Source organism: Lathamus discolor, chromosome 3, assembly GCF_037157495.1.
Source record: "Lathamus discolor isolate bLatDis1 chromosome 3, bLatDis1.hap1, whole genome shotgun sequence".
NCBI classification, from domain to species: Eukaryota; Metazoa; Chordata; class Aves; order Psittaciformes; family Psittacidae; genus Lathamus; species Lathamus discolor.
The window spans coordinates 33,199,896-33,217,112 of NC_088886.1; the positions used below are offsets into that span (position 1 = coordinate 33,199,896).

General features: G+C 37.3%; 1 protein-coding gene across 7 annotated transcripts in view; it reads right to left on the minus strand.

Moving 5' to 3' along the window:
* Nucleotides 1–17,217, minus strand: part of NAALADL2 (N-acetylated alpha-linked acidic dipeptidase like 2) — a 672,041-nt gene that overhangs the window by 561,259 nt on the left and 93,565 nt on the right. For 5 of the 7 annotated variants that reach the window (XM_065674552.1, XM_065674547.1, XM_065674550.1 and 2 more), the window contains 2 exons: nt 11,644–11,705; nt 8,215–8,294 (listed from right to left, as the gene is read on the minus strand). The gene's annotated coding sequence lies outside the window, so the exon portion shown is untranslated. The remainder of the gene's footprint in view (nt 1–8,214; nt 8,295–11,643; nt 11,706–17,217) is intronic. The other 2 variants (XM_065674551.1, XM_065674548.1) reach the window with 1 other exon arrangement.

The following is a 17,217-nucleotide window of genomic DNA, read 5'->3' on the forward strand; positions in this document are numbered from 1 at the left end:
TTGACAGGTTTCCTTAAAAACCTCTGCACAATTTATTTCTACCACTGCTACTTTTAATTAATCTTGAAGTTATAATTGAAAGCAAAGGATAAATTGAATGATGAAAGTAAGCAGCTTTAAAAAAAGGAGAGCAAAACAGTGAGGGAATGAAAAATGGTTTTGTAATATTTGTCAGCAAGAGAGCTAATGCTGTAAATGCTAACTAATACTGAACTCCATCTTGCACAAGCAGTAAATCTTACTATTCTAAGTTCACATTAGGAAGCACAGCCTAAAAACCTGAAACAGGGAATCAAAAGCTGATCAGCTTTAAAAAAAAGATCTCACTATTTTATCTTTGCTTTAGCCTTTTAAGAAAAAGCACAGCTGGGAAGAGTTGTGGTTTAAGTAGGTCAGCTTGCATTCCAACCACATATGTAAGCTTTTATAACAAATACACTGTACAGAATGCAGTGATTTAATATGGAGATAGACTTTCAAGCCAATGGAGACTTGGATTCTGAAGTATCTCCTACCCTAGCAAATATAAAAGAGCCAGGAAGATCTTTAGTGTGAATCTTCTATCACTAAAGATTGTTCCAACAGAAAAGCTGTTAAGATACATATATATATATGTATATATATAAAGATGTATGTATGTATGTGTATCTTACAGAGAAGCAATACTATGGTATAAAATTACCTCAGTTTGTGGGACTGAGGCTCAGATCCCATCCTAGCACATCCTCTTTGGCAGCAGGGCACACACATCACATCTGAATTGTGTTTCAGACTGAATACATTCTTCCTTTTTTTCCAGACTAGTTAGTTTAATTATTTACTACAAGTAACTACCTATATAAAGCATTTCTAGTATGGAATAACACTTTTCATTATTGTTTGAATCTCCTAATTGTCTACGCAATACTCTATTAAATGAGCTGTAATTTTCCTGAGAGAAAAGGCAGCAAAATCTTATTCTCCACAAGTGGGGGGGAACGAGGGAGGGGAAGGAATGAGGAATATATACCAGTATTAGCATTGTTTTCCATTTCTCCTCTAATCTCCAGTAAAGTTTTATTTTTCCCAATTCCAGTAGTGGTGGTGGAAAACACAGCTGTTGGCTTTATATTTACTAGTATGCAGCTATTACACTGCTTAACATATTTTCACATAGTGGTTTGGTTTTTTTTAATACAGAAGCAACATAGGAAATGAGATCTAAAATACATTACCCTGCCCCTTTTTCCCTGCTTACACACCATGCACTTGTTTCATATTCTTTAATCAATAAAATGCTTTCCTAGTTCAGGGTATTACGTAAGGCAAATAACACAGAAGCCAAAATAAAGGATGAGAAGCTAATGTGCCCATAATTAGGAAAAGGAATCAGAATCTCACTTTCAAGCAATGCTTGAAACACAAAAAAAAACCAAAAAACAAAAATAAACAAAACAAAAAAAAACCCTCCAAAATCTTTTTCCTCGTCTACTCTGCATTGATCTTTCTATGACTTTGTTTCATTGTTATAAGAAAAGCAAAAGCCCAACAGAAATTACTACAGTATGAGGCAGTAGATGAAAATTAAAGAAAACCCATGTAAAAAACAGGTTTGAAAAGTCAAAATTGGCTGATTTAAAGCATCATTGTAAAATACAACTTACACAGTTTAAGGGGGGGGGGGGGGGGTTATGTGTTTTTTTACAGTGGTTCCAATGTACCCTGTGACTTAATAGTTTAGTACTACTGAAATTTTGTAAGACACCAGCAGGTATTCCGACAGAATGCTGAAAACATTAAATATATATTCCATCTGCATTCCTTACAGCTACAAAACCTGGCCAACATTTACTTAAAGTATAAAATCATATGATTTGGTTTTAAATAAAAGACCATTTCTGGTAACACCACAGAAGTTGGCCAGACTTTTTTTAACAGCACTGCACTGTACAGCAAAGAAACAGCAATATTATTTTCTTTTTTAATCTTATTGATCCTTACTTATCGTCTTGATTCAATTATAATAATTTTAAGGTACTTTGCTGTCTTAAAAGTCTAAAAATCAATGAATCTAGGAATCTAATTACTCCCCTCGTAATTTTAGGGGAGTAAAAAGCCAACAATTCAGACACCTTGGACATGAACACAGATTCATAAATCTTAAATTTGTACTCTTTTCATTCAACAACATAGTAGATTAAAGCCCAACTTCAAATACTTGGATACAAAGTTTCTGTAATACTAGGTTCAGTATGCAGTTCCTTCAGTGGTGGTGGATATGTTTAAGTTTTACTGTATCAGCAGACATTTAAGCATGCAGATGCTGGGAAAGAGCAATCTTACTTACAGACCAAAGCTGCCCTTTGGAATACAAGTTACCATGACATACAGTCCTGAGCAGTTTATCCAAACTTTCCCATGAATCATAATAAACTACAAAACGTTTCTCAATACCCTGTAGCAAATGTAAGACTTGTCATATAAGTATAAACCATTAAAACAATAAATAGTAAGTCAGAAGCTACAGTTTACAACATGAAGAATGGAGAACGACCATCTTGTTAATGACAATTGCCTTAAGGCTTCAACTGTATAAAGTGAAACATTTCAAACCTTTCAACTGTTTTTCAGAGTATCTCCAGTTACAAGGAAGTAATTCTACACAGTTGGCTGCTGTTATCTTGCCTCTGTGTTTGCATGGGGACAGAGAGAATAGAATTGTTCAGAAAAAAAATAAGTTACATGAAAACACTAATTTTCGCCTAGATTATTCAAAGTTTGATAATTACAAAGTTTCCAGAAAACATAATGGATTTCTTTGCAGCTTACATCAAAACATTTCCATACAAACACTCTCTATTTTGACAGCTGGTCAGGTTTCACAGTGCGCCAAATGCTCTAAAAGAGTTTCAGCCTTAACAACAACCATCAACAAAAACACTCAACCCAACAAGAAAAAATGGAAGTGAGCATTTTGCATATGATAACTGCTCTTACTAGCCGGAGGCGATGATTTTTAATTTTTTCTTTTAAGAATCCTCAAGGTAACAGAATGGCAGATGTATACACATTAACCGTGTTTCTGCCTTGTAGAAGAAATGGACACAAAATGGACATGTAAATCTCCTGTCCAACAATTCAAAACAAGAACCCAACCTGTTCCTACAGCTTTGGCATTATCATTAGGCATCAAAGTGGATCTTGAGAGCAAAAAGTGCTAAGAAAATTGTGTCCTCTGGCAATATCAAAACTACACACCCCACTAGACTGTGAAACCTGGGTCTGTAAGCCACTTGCAACTTTATCCTTAATAATTATCTCCATAGAAAAGAAAAAAGTTGCTAGTTCAAGGTTTACTTAATCGTAACCATCTTAATGTCATAACGTCCACCTGCTTTTCTACAAAGCCCTCCCTGAGAACACCAAACTAACAAAGGCCATCCCCCCAATCTCCCTAACAAAGCACCACCTATGCACAACTATACTGCAGCAGAAAGATAGATCTACAGCTCACACTGACACCCATATCCAAAACTCCTTTGAAGTGTTGTAAGAACAACTTTTACAAGGTCAAGTCTGTCATACTCACTTTACGCACTTTGTTTGCAGCCTGGTATTATTCCATTCTAAGATGGGAAACAAAGTAGATGTGCCACTTCATAACTGTGTTTCAGCCACACACACGCACACAAACCCCCAAAACAAAACAAAAGCGAATCTTCTCAAGGTTTCAATTGTAACACAAACCCCAGCTTTCAGCACTGAATGTACTGATGGTCATTTTCAGAGGGCTCTCAGACTGAGAAAACATAGCTATACCTGGAATTAGATCTAAGAGCTTGCAATTCAGCCAAGTCTCTTGATAAATATGGCTATCATCTTGAAAGCATAACAACTGCATGGGACAAAATTCACAGTATGTTCTGTTCTTTTAACTAAAATGCTTTATTTGCTTCAATTCTCCTTGTGTTTCTCTTTCAAAGAATGAAATACATAGACACAAAACACGTCATACACAAACCTAGCCCAGCTATGCTACCTATTGAGAATAAAGTATGCAAAAATGCCAAAGTCAGTCTTTATTAAGCTGAAGCAATGAGCCAATTCTCAACTCCTCTGCGCTGACAAGGGACCTTAGCCCACCGTCCCCACGTTGCCAGGCAACCATCCCTGTATCCTCAGCTGTATTCATTAGCCATTAACTACCATCAGGCTCCCTTTCTCTTTTCCCTCACACAAGCTCCCACTCTCAGAGATGTATGAAGGGGAGGGGGAAGTTAAACAAGATGACTTTTTTTCTGATCAGAAATAACATTCTGAGTTTTAATAGCTAATAGATTTTAGCCAATTCACACAATTCATATAACTGCTTTGGAGTGAATGATACAGCATGATTACAAGGTACAGTTCTTTTAGTAAGAGGACTCTGTTAAAAGTTGACATTAACAGAAATCTTCTAAAATGCCTATTATTAAGCAGTGATGATCTCATGCTGACAGTATTGAAGTGTCCTTTGAATTTATAAACAGATGACAGCTTTTTAACTCCAGAAGAATGGCATTTGACATGAGAAAATGCTATTCTAAAACTTGTCGAGATAAATAAAAATCAATTGATCTCAGAAGTAGAAATGTGTTATCTTCAATGTATTCCATGGAAATAAAACAAAACTTCAACCACTGAAGGTACTGATCCACTGTCCTCAATATCAACAAAAATATGCAAGACCTCCAACGCAGCAGTTTCCCTGCCTGCCATCACCAAGGCACAGGTTAACATCCACTCAGAGGTACTAGTAGGTAAATTATGCAGCCATAAGCATAGCTAGACAATGCAAATGAAGATGAAAACTCTTTCCCCACCCCCAGCCCCAGGTTTGCTTCAGGCAGAGCAATTCACATCCAGCTCCTCACATTGCAGCCCAACTATCAATGGTGTCATGGGGGAAGTGGTGGAGCCATGGCTACCCACAAAGGGGAAGATGAAGTACTTTCAGCAAAAGTTCATACTTGTATCACCTTAACAATACCATCAAACGAGCTCATAATACATTCCTGGTACTTCAGAATCTTGCTAGTTTCCTTGAGACTGAAGTTTACTAGAACTCCTCAAGTGAAGCATTAAAATGTTGGAAAAATTATTGCAAAGCACTAAAAACCATTGAACATTGCAAACCCCACAATTCTACAAACAGGGAAACACAAGATTCCCAGCATAATGTTGTGCAGAGATTTCTCTTGAGCAGAGAACAGAGAAGTTGCACTGTCCATCCTTTCTTTATTTCTGAGACAGGCATGCAAACATGTTTTCAGGTCTGTTAACCATCACTGGAGAAGGTGGTTGGCTAGCGATTATTAGGACAGAGACCATCAAGGAGTCTGGAGAACATCCTTACAAAGGCTAAGAGAGCTTAGTCTGATATTTAAGTCACAGTTGGGATGCAATTAATTAGCAGTCAAAATAACAAAGCCAGGATCAGAAGTGTGATAACATTAGCTTCAGGTGAGCAGAAAGAAAGAAAAAGTAGTGCTATTTTCAATGCTTCAAGCTGATTCAGATATATTCAAGAAATAAACAAGGCAAATGTTTTCTAACAGTGTAATCTGTTGGGCAGTTTTTCAAGAACCATTATACAGATTTTCCATCACCAGAATCTTCAAGATTGGAGGCTTTTGCTTTAAGTGCAGCTACTGAACACACAGAAGTAATTATACCAAGGAAGGCCTATTGCCTCCAGACAGGACAACCACATCAGTTGCTCCAGTTTTCAAATTTTCCATGGGCTGAATATAGCAACTACCAAAGGAGAAAACACACACCACAATGCAATTAGATTTGACATGAAGAATTGATAAGAGAAGGAACAGTGCTATGACCTAGGAAGACCACTCTCCCACAGTTCCTTAGCAAGGCTCCTTGGTATTTTGTTACACACTTCATGAAACAAGACATGAAAATGAATGAAGTTTAGCAAAGCATATGTAAAACACAGAAACAACTCAATGTCAAAAAACTAGATGACAGAGACAATTCTACAGCATGGAAGGAAATATCCTAACTTCTACTGTTTGCTCCTCAGAGAACAAAACCATTTTTACAGACTCATGTTTCACAAAATATTCTTCTGGTTGCATCCACACAGGTCAAAATTGAAGATCCTCTTCTCATTTTCAGATGAAACTTTTGTAATTTGCACCCAAAGTAGACAGCACAAGAAAAGGGATTTTATCTGGCCCATTTATAATCACCTCAGTATAACACAAATTCACAACTATTTGCTACTTTGATCAATATTGCATTTGTCTATCTCTACACTGCCAGATTTCTTAAAATATTTTCTTCTGATGCCAGACTAAAGGAATTGTTGAATTTGTTTGGTATTACCAAACAGCACAGGCAAAGCACAGGCAAAGCACAGGAATCTGAAACCGTTCTTGCTGCGACCGCATGGCCCAGAGGGCACTGGGAGAGATCCCATCTTCATGGACAGCAGCCTCTCCATAAGCACAGCCCTCCATCTATTGTGCCAAGATATCTGCTTATTGTGCTTATGGCAAATATTTGAAGTATAGAGTGGCTATCCTGGCCAGGCAGAGCTACTTCTCCGAACTACTGCAAAATGCAATTTTGCTTTTTTTTATTTATTGTGACTGTCTAAATTCTATCAGACTGTTTTTTGAAAATTCTAGAGTCACATAACTTCATCATTGCAAGCCTGTCATCTGTAACTTTACTAAAGCTTCATTTCATTAGCACTTAACCAGTACCATGACAGTAACTTAGATGAGTTAAATACTTGCGAAGAATAAGACATTCTCACTACCTGTGAGTCTTTGGGTATTTCCCAAATATCTCAAATATTACGTTTAACTATACACTTACCTGGAGTCTTACTATAGGAACGTCTGTATTTAAATATTGCTCAAATCAGAAAATTGTTAATAGCAAATTATTTAAATAACTCCATAATCCTTAAAGAAAACTTCCAATTCTCATTAAACCCTAAAAGAAGGATTATAATCCCACCTGAAAGAGGATACAACCAAGCTTGTGACAGAGTGTCATTAAGTAGGACAAAATTATAAAACAAAGCAAAACTCTTATCCTGCTGTTGGTTGCTGTCCCACCCCACGGGCAGCTGGGCAGGCTCACTGAAGGCCTGGCTGTCTGGAGCTTGGTTTTATGGCAAGTCCAATATCACAACCCCCAAGACTAGTGATATGAAGTAGCATATGGCTTCTATTATGCCTAATAGCACTGGTTAAATATGAAGAAAGTTTCACTTGAAAGTAATGTTTTTTTGAGTACAGCAATCTCACTGACCAATTCATCTACACACACAGCAGGGCAAATAGATCTAAAAAACTTCAAACACTGAAAATTACCCATTTTGATTGATTTCAATGAATGAACAAAACTTACTAAACAGTCAAATGAGGCATAGCCATGACATTTAGTGGAGATTGGGAATACTTAACTAAAGTCACAAGTAATTAACTGTCCATAAAGTTATTTAAAGAATTATTTTTGGCAATAATTTTACAAATAAAACAAGCTTGCTGCATCCTACCACATAACACAGCAACTTAAACAATTCAGGAGGAGAAATACTAAATTATGCAGTGTTGGAGGATACACCTTCCATATACATGAGAAATCAAAGCATACACATACCTAATGAAAGCCATAGAGTGCTGAAAATTAGTCTCTGGCTTGGCTCTTACTTTCCTACAGATATTTAATTACCCCTTACTCATTTTCACTGCCTTACTCTCTATACCAGGAGTATCGTACCATGAAAGTAAAATTAAAACGAACAAAAATGTGAATTCTCATTCTCGCAATTTTGTTTGCAACTGAGCTCATGAAATACAGAAGCCAGAGCTGCAACCTGATTTTTAATTATTTATACTTTGCTGCCTTCATAATTTCACATTTTCCATTCAATTATAGTGATCTCTCCTTCATAAGCATATACCATTTTTAGACAAAAGCAGACACTTGCCAAGGCAGTATTGTAAGACACATAAGCATTCATGCCACTGACCGACATTTTGTCTTATTACTGAAGCCTACCCCAAATTCATGCTTATATTTTGACAAAACAAAGTTAGGAAGCTTAACTCCTTAAAATGCATACTTTCTTTGTTCTGAGCACATCGTATCCTCACATTTCTTTCAAACAGAACAATTCTGAAGTTAGAACAGGTGTTTGACACATTTTTTTTCATTTACCTTAGAGCCAAGGTGGGATCAGTTTTGTAGAGACTTTTTCCACGAAGGCATATTTTCAATCTGGCCTCAACATTAATACTCTGCAAATGAGGAACACATCATATTTTATAACACCAGTGACTGAAACAGAAAACTAAACATTTTCAATGATGCAACCTGTAAATATTAAATACAAGACATTTTCCTAACAGAGCAGCAAAGTAGAACACATTCTTAAATATGCTGGTACTTATGAAGTATTTTTCACATTTAAAGAAATAAAGTGACTGAAACTTCTTCTGCAAGGTGTTCCACAGACACCCATAATGTGGAACCCATCAAGCTATTCCACTGCCCCACTTCATTTTAGAGGACCTCAGCCAGCAGTAATCCCAATTAAAAAAAAAAAAAACAAAACATCACTGAAATAGCAGGAGAGCAGTGCCCATCTCTCGGACACTAGGCTTTCATATAAATTTTACTGATCCAACATAATGGCTGTAGCAGCCACTTAAAGACTGGCTTCCCCTTGTGCAGATTAAAAAGGTGGGAAAGAGTAGCTGGAAGATGGACAGGCTTCAGATGGGAGATGAACTTTTGCATCTTTTCTTAGGTATGCATTCAAAGATCTGACCAAAGTTATCCTTTCAATAATGGGGAGAATAAATGCTGGAAAGAAAACTTTAAAAGACATGTTTGAATTAATCATCAGGAGATAAAGCATCTTAAAAAAAAAAAAAAAAAAAAAAAAAGGAACAAAAAAACCCAAACACAACTGGTGGTTCTTTAACTATTCATGCTTCAGCTGTTACTGTAATTGCCTTCAAGGTAACCCTGCAGAGTCACAGTTCATAAAAACAGAAGAACAATAGGGAGAGAGTCCCCTTATCTTTGTAGATCTAACTATGTCAGAGATGCATGAAGCAATTTGGGCTAGGAGAACACTAAGTCATCACCTGGTTCAACAGTCCATTTAAAGCAGGAATTACATGAACATTACATCAGGATGTTCAGAGCCTTGTACAGTCATTTAAAACTAGGACGAAAATACTAGCCCTAAAGTAGATTCACTCTTTGCCCTTCAAAGACCTGGTCCCATTTTCACGAAGACAGATGACAACGGACTGCAGCAAAGCATCAAAAATTTAAAATGAAGTAAGGATGGACTTAAACCCAGTTCCAAAAAGCACATTTCCTTGAGTCATAAATACAATAGAATTCTACTTTTCTGCAAAACAACACATTTAAATTACAGAAGCCCATATTAGCACACATTTCAGTTACAATTTTAGTGAGCAAGATAATACAGAGGGGGAATAAAAGGAAAAAAAAAAAAAAAGAAAAAATATCAGTTCTTTCCCTGGACTAGAAAAAGACTTATTTGCTCACAGGTCTCAGATAAAAGCTTCATGTTAGAACATTTTATCTGTCTTACAGCTATACTGCTCAAAAGATGAACTATGAGATCAAATCCAGCTTTCTATTAAGCTCTAGAGATAGCCACACGCCATGCAACTCATAGGACTTCAGGTTTGGACACTGGTAGTAGAGACGGCATATGTGAGGAAAGCATTTCAAAAGGGCATGAACACTAATAGGGCTTACACATACGTGTAACAAAGGAAAAAAAAAAGCTGCTACTAATGATACTACTCAGTCATGATTCAGAAGTACAGAAAGAAGCCAGCTGTACAATTCCAGAGAATTCTGAGAGATCCCCCCAAAGCTGCCCGCTTAGAAGAATCTCGGATGTCTTTTGAGCAGGGGAAAAAAAAAAAACAAAACAAGTCAATTCTAACCAAACTAAACACAGTCAAAGTTTTTTGTGCTGTACAAGTTTGAAGAACACCTGCAAGGGCAAATTTAAGACAGAGAATGTGGGGGGTTTTCTAGTTCTAATTGAAAACCAGAGAAAAAAGAACACAGTGAACTGTCATCAGGTTATAGTTTTGTCCAGTCTTTCGCATTTAGATAGTCACAGCATTATTTAAAACATGGAGAACATTTCTAGGTTTTGCTGTCACTATCACTCATACCTGCAGAATCTTACAGCCCTGTGTTTTTTAGACACGCAGTTAAAGAGGGGAAAATGTGATTTGTCCATTTACAGAGTAATGAGATTCAGGACTAGGAACTAAAAATTTTGTTTCAGTTTTCCCCTTTACCATGTAGACACACCTACTTTGTAACTGACAACCTTCCTGTGCAGGGTTGACTATGTTCATAATATACTTCATGTCCATGCCCCCTGTATCTTTATCTTCTAAGCAACTAGCAAAAGTACAAATAATGACACTGAAGTAATTTAGGCAGGCAAGCATTAACTCCAGGAAAAAATACCTGGTCACAAAACCTGAAGAAATTATTCTCTCCTCAGCGAAGTTTGTATTTGAAAGATAAATATTTTTGCTGGGAGAGAACATTGCAAATTAGAGCACAAATCCCATTTGATTTAGAATTATAATTCCTGCATTTTACATGAGGTTCAGAATGCAGTGGGTAGAGAAGGCAGGGAGAGGAGGGAGGAATACAACAGCTAACAGATTAGATGTTGTCACTTATGATCCATCATCACACTTTCTCAGATTATGAAAATGAAATTTCCCCAGTAGTACGTTTTATGCGTGACAGATTACAGATTGGTTTACACTTTTGAAATTGAAGCACTTGGATTTTACAGAAGTTCAGGTCTCCTGACACCAGCATTTATTATACGGTTTGACATGAGTCAAGAGAAACATTCAACAAGACAATGCCACACACACTTTCAGGCAATGAAATGGGTGAAGTCACAAACTCCTTAATGATCACTTCAGCAAGTCTAAATTTCACACTTTTTCCTTGACTATACAGCTGGCTCAGAAAGGTCATTAGACTATTATATTCACTGTTATGTAGAGCAGCACTATTCACATGCAAAGTTTCTATAGCAACACTTTCTTAATTCACTCTTTAAGCAAAACACCAATTAGCTTTTTATTACAGCCAATTAAAAAAGTCTGCACGCTAATTGACAACCTCTCTACTCAGAATTTAAGCTTCTGCAAAAGAAAATTGCAGTGAAATTTTGTGTGGTAATAGCTTACTTCCTATTCTTCCTTCTTAACAGAACAGTGAATTATTCTTGATACAGGCTGAATGTTTATTTTCAATCCAAAATGTTTAGACACACATAAGTAACCTATCTTCATATGACTTAAATCTTCGTAGACCCTGAAGATTACAAGCTTCAGAAAGGCAACAGAAATGTAATCAACAGACTAATTTTTGCATCACAGGAAGCTGGGCATAGGCCTATGCACCTGGAGATCATGCAAGAAGCAGCCACCAACTTATTTCTCTTAGAGTATTTAAGCATGTTGAGGCAAGGAAGAAAAATGGCAAAAAAAAACAGTACTAAAAGTCAAATTCAGTAAGGCAGCAGAGACATTTTCATTTGCTTCTAAGTACTTATTGATGGTTTTCTCAGTTGTCTTCTACGCAGCTGGTGATGACAGCTTCTCTGTATGGCACTTCAAGTAGCAAATATCAAGACACATTAGTCAGAAAACAGTCAGCAAGCACAATATAAAAAGAAACACATCACGATTCAGAGTAACAGGAGACGAATAAACAACAAAAGCTAAATTGTCCTTCTGAGTAAGATGTTGGGCAGGAAGCTGAGTAAAAAAACATTCTTCCCCTTACAGTTCTTCCATGTGAGATGTCAGTATTCACATTACTAATAAATAAATAAAAACACACAGAATAAAGCAGCAGAAGGCTACTTTGATGGGCTTTGTATGCCCCAATCAAGAATTAAACGTACCTGAGTACTGCAGGTCTGCAGGCTCTTAAGGACAATCTACAAAAACTATTTCTATTGTCACCACCTTATAATTACTTACACTGTCTTATACTGCAGTATTAGTATACAAACTTAAGACATCTGACAAGTTATGTGGGGATACAATAAGCAGTAAACAAAAGATTCTTTTAAAAGGCTGATGAAAAGAAATGGGAGTTACAGTCATCTTCCAATCCTACCACTATAGAGAACAGAGACAGGTATTCCGAGGTGGAAGAAATCGCTATGTATAAACCTGGAGATGAAGAAGTGTCTGCAGCATAAGAAGACCAGCGGCTGCAAAGTCAATAGAGTCTGGAGTGCAACAGTGGGCTACGCAGTAAGCAAGGATACCTTACCTCTGTAAGGGACTAGGATTAAGCAACACAGCTACAGGCTTTTATACCTAGTTCTTTAGAGAGATAAACTCCCAAAACACAGCTCCTTGAACGGACAGAAAGTGGTAGAACACTGGAGCTTAAAGCCTTCCAAGTGCAAAGTCCCACTACCAGATGCACAGCTCCACCTCCTGCAGAGAGACTGTATCACTCCAAGACACAGTACACACTGTTATGCACAGAGTAAGTACTAATTGAAACTAATGTCATTATTTGTAGTTCAACGACTTTGAAAATCTCTCTTCTAGTAAACCTCTGCTACCAGCACCTCACCAAACCAACAGTTCACACAGCTCTGCAGTGTACATCTCTCCCTTCTCTGCCATTGAAAGGAGACCAACCAATGTCCCAGGACAAAACCTATCAGTCACAGCAATACAGCAGTGAATACTTGAGAGTGCCAAAACAAACACATAAGCTTTTTTCCCTCCCTTTTCTATTATTTTAAGCTTCCTGCATTGGTATTTCAAGCAATTTAGTATTTCAGCCAGTGTGGGTCTACCCTGCCAGTTAAATATTACACACCAACGGAGCAGATCTGAGGAGAAGACTTTGGGCAAAATTTAAAGGCAGCCGGTAATGGCAGAGCTACTTATTGGTAGCAGCCAGGATCACCTTCAGCTGCTCTCAGGGAACCTACATTCCCAGTACCAGAAACACTCCAATTGACGACAGTCACTTTTCAAATACATGGCCACTAGGTATCTCTTTCCTACTTTCTTCTCCGGTTTGCTCTTTGCCCAGTCAGAATGAACTGAACAGTCACATCCATGCAGTCAGGCAGGTGGTGTGTGATGTGAAAAGCCTTGTGGGAGTAAAACAACAGGTATGATTTCTGGCTGTCTCATTCCTGCCAAGAAAACACCTTCAGTGGCCTAAAATATGAACCCAAACCATCTGTGCAGCCAACCCAGGTCTTTGTAAAAGCAGACAGTTTACAAATCAACATGATCAGGTAGATATACGCTTCTGCTCTATATCTCCTGCTATTATGATTGGCATTCAAAACATCTTCATTAAAAGAACAATTTGCACGTTCAGTCACAGGTAAGAAATAAAGAGCTATATTCCACTTTAAGACTCCAGAAGCAACACTTTCTTCTTTGATTGACTTTTTTTTTTTTTTTTTTTTTTTTTTTTTTACTGTTTCACAGTAGGGCTTACTGCAATTAAATCTTTGTCCAAGTATAAAAGCTCAAAATATTCTGTTATTTCCAAGAAGTAATGGGATGGTTTTCTGCATATCTAAATTACCCACTGTTATGACCTGCCGTAGAATTAAAGCAGATTAGAACAACTGTCTAAACATTATTGAAAGCATGGATTTTCAACAGTTCTGAAACATCCTTCTGACTCCTTTCGTTTACTCTTCTGATTTTGAAACATGTAAAACACAGAAGCATGACTGCAGTAAATTTTGATAACTACCACGGATTTCTCCCATTCTCTCAATGAAGGATGCATTTCAGAAAATCTTCCTCTCAAATATACCTTTCCAATTTCTACACAAGCCTGTGAAGGCAATAATATGCACCTGTAACAATGGATGATGTAAAGAAGAATTCAAAGAAAACCTTGTATTTTACAACAACATTGCTCAACAACGAACACAGAACACAGAACCTGAAAATAAAATAACTGTTCAGAAGATACTTTTATTTCTTCACATCTTGGTGAAGAAAGAAAAGTATTAAAACTTCATGAACTTCTGCACTTCTGTTGTGGTTTAACCCCAGCCACGCACCATCTCTCTCACTCCCTCCCCCATCCTCCCCTCGCTCCCAGAGGGATGGCGAGGAGAATCAAAAGAATTTAACTCCCACAGGCCGAGACAAGAGCAGTCCAGTAACTAAGGTATAACACAAACCACTGCTGCTACCACCAATGATAATAATAATAAGGGAAATAACAAGGGGAGAGAATACAACCGCTCACCACCCGCTGACCGATACCCAGCCTGACCAAGCAGTGATCTAGCCCTTCTGGGTAACTGTCCCCAGTTCTACATCCTGGGCATGACGTCCTGTGGTATGGAATACCTCTTTGGTCAGTTTGGGTCAGGTGTCCTGTCTCTGCTTCCTCCTGGCTTCCCCTCCTCCCTGGCAGACCATGAAACTCACAAAGCCCTTGCTCAGAGTAAACATGACTTAGCAACAATTAAAAACATCGGTGTTATCAGCACTGTTCCCAGGCTGAAAGTCAAAACCACAGCATCTGTTCCAGCCACTAAAAAGGAGAAAAAAAATGACTGCTACTGCTGAACCCAGGACAACTTCAATTATCTGAAGTTACTACCCCTAAACCTAAGAAAACTCAGTTTTAACTACAATGTTTGAAGTAATTAAAATGCTACCCAAGTAATTCTACTTCAACACTGTTCTAATTCTTGGTACTCTTTTAAGGATGTACAGCAAGATCTCTGACTTGCAGTCAGATCAAACAGTAAATCCTGACAGGTTCTCCTTCCTTTGTGCCATTGTTACTTTATCAACTAGAAGGCTGAAAGTTACTGTCAGATTCAGTACTTCTTACAAAACTTCAACCTTGTATTCACAATTACTGTATCTGTAAGTTCTGGAATCAGAAACCCTGAGCAAATAGAACAAGAGAATGCTATAATCACTACCAAGCTCCGGCATAACAGAGGAATTATTGCATCTTTTTAATTTTCATAAGGTCTCCCAAAAATCATGCTTCTTTATCAGGCAAAATAAATACAACAAATCTCCAGTCTTGCCACTGAAAATGGCCAGCTCATATCTACAGGTGATGATACATATTTTCCTATTTTATCATTTCAAAGTTAAATTCAAAGACCTAAAGACACAGAATCATGATAGATTAAGCCAAGAAAAGAAGCAAGCATCTTCAAGGATCCCTCCAGCTCACAGTCAGGAAAATCTGGCCAATTTTAAAAAAGACTCAAACGTTGAGGAAACTACAATTAAAAGTTCCTATGGAGGAATAACACTATTAAAAGCAACGAACGTATCTCCCTTAACCTAATTTTTTGTCCTAAAACTTCCAGAAAGCACCTAGTTACACTTTTTTTTACATCTTCTTATATTACATGCAAAGCAGCATATATATATATTATATCCATAAGAAAAACCAATGCATGCAATACAGATCTCAGAAGCACATGCAGTTGGGTGGATACACTGCTCTAGCTAATGCCAGCTTGCAGCTGTGTATCAACAAGCAATTTAGGTGCCACCACCGACTCTTACAGCACCTGATGGATTCACTCTGCATCTTTGCTCCTCAACAAAGGACTGGAAGAAGGAAGAGCCAGTGCAATTCTCTACATAGAAAGAAACAGGGAACCTATGTTGGTATTACACTTTGTCTTGGAGACAAGAACACCAACAGTTTGCCTTTATATATTAAGAGAAAAATAATTAAGCATCTACCACATAAAGGACAAATACGGCTGCTTTGAATTGAAAGAGAAGGCAAAGAAACTGGGTTTAGTTACAAAGTCCCCTAATAACAAGCAGCAGAATGCTGTATCTCTTCTGGGGGGAACAAACTGTTATCTACCTTCCCTGCTCCTAATGGGATTCCCTGGAGGCTCTTTTTTACCAGTTTCAAAAGGCCAGTCCCTGTCTCTAAGCGCTTGTTACCAATGCTAAAGCCACAGTCTTGTCCTTGATACAGAAATAAAATAAGTATTTGCTGGTTTAGACCACCACAAACTGAGAACAGCAGTACTTAAGTACATTGCAGTACAAAGTAGCAAGGGCATAATACACGATGACCAAAGTAGGTTAATATTCTGAAGAACAAAGTAATTTGTAATTATATGCTCAGTGATGTATTTCACTTCCAGCCTGGTTAAAAATGCCCTGAAGTTTGCAGAACTTCTGTTGATTTTAACAGAGTTTGGTATATGTCCTTTATACCCTCTGAAATTATATCAGGAAAGTAGTATCAGTTTATCAGGTTTACTGGGTACACATACCATATTTTCCCTCTAAGCTTCTCCCCTTTAAGGAGAAGGAATATTCATATACTCAGCAAATTCAAGCACAAGAAATAAAACAAAGGAGAAGAAAGGCAGATTTCTAGATGATACAACAAAGACAAAAGGTTCATCTTCAAAATGGTTTTTATTTTCTCCCTTAACAAAAAAAAAAAAATAATCTGATAATACATATTAGGTTTTTACTTGTATTCTCATCAAGGTTCATTCCAATTGTGAAAAGCAGGTATGTCTCTCGAAATAGATTACATCATAAAAAATAGCAAAAAGTCAATTTCCAGATTTTACAACTATTTTCATCTAGTAATTTTTTCTATTTTGCAACCGCTTATTAACCTTACCAAAACAGGGTTTATTATAGCACAACTATAGATAATCCTTTGTCAGCATTTTAATCAAATTCCTTACATCTGCAGTTCATAAACTGGCAATAAAAATAAAAAAAATTGTAACATTCCAATGGAAACATGCCAGACTGGGGGTTCAGGTTGTTTTTAAGTCTGCAGAAAAAAACAGACCATACCTCTCCCATCCTGCCACAGCACACAGACAGCCAAATTAAAAAAAAAAAAAAAAAACAAAAAAAAAAAAAAAAAACCCAAAAAAAAAACCAATTTGTAGCTCATTGGCAAAGGCTGAGCTGGCCTTTAACATGTGCTCAACAGAAATACTCATTCTTGATGCTCCAGTTCTGTGACCTGTCAGGACACATAGAGCTCAGGGATGCCAGCACCAGCTGCAGGGGCCATAGAGGCAGCAGCAACTTTGGGCATCTGATGAGTTCAAAATCTCCTCCTGTGCCTAGGGAATCAGAG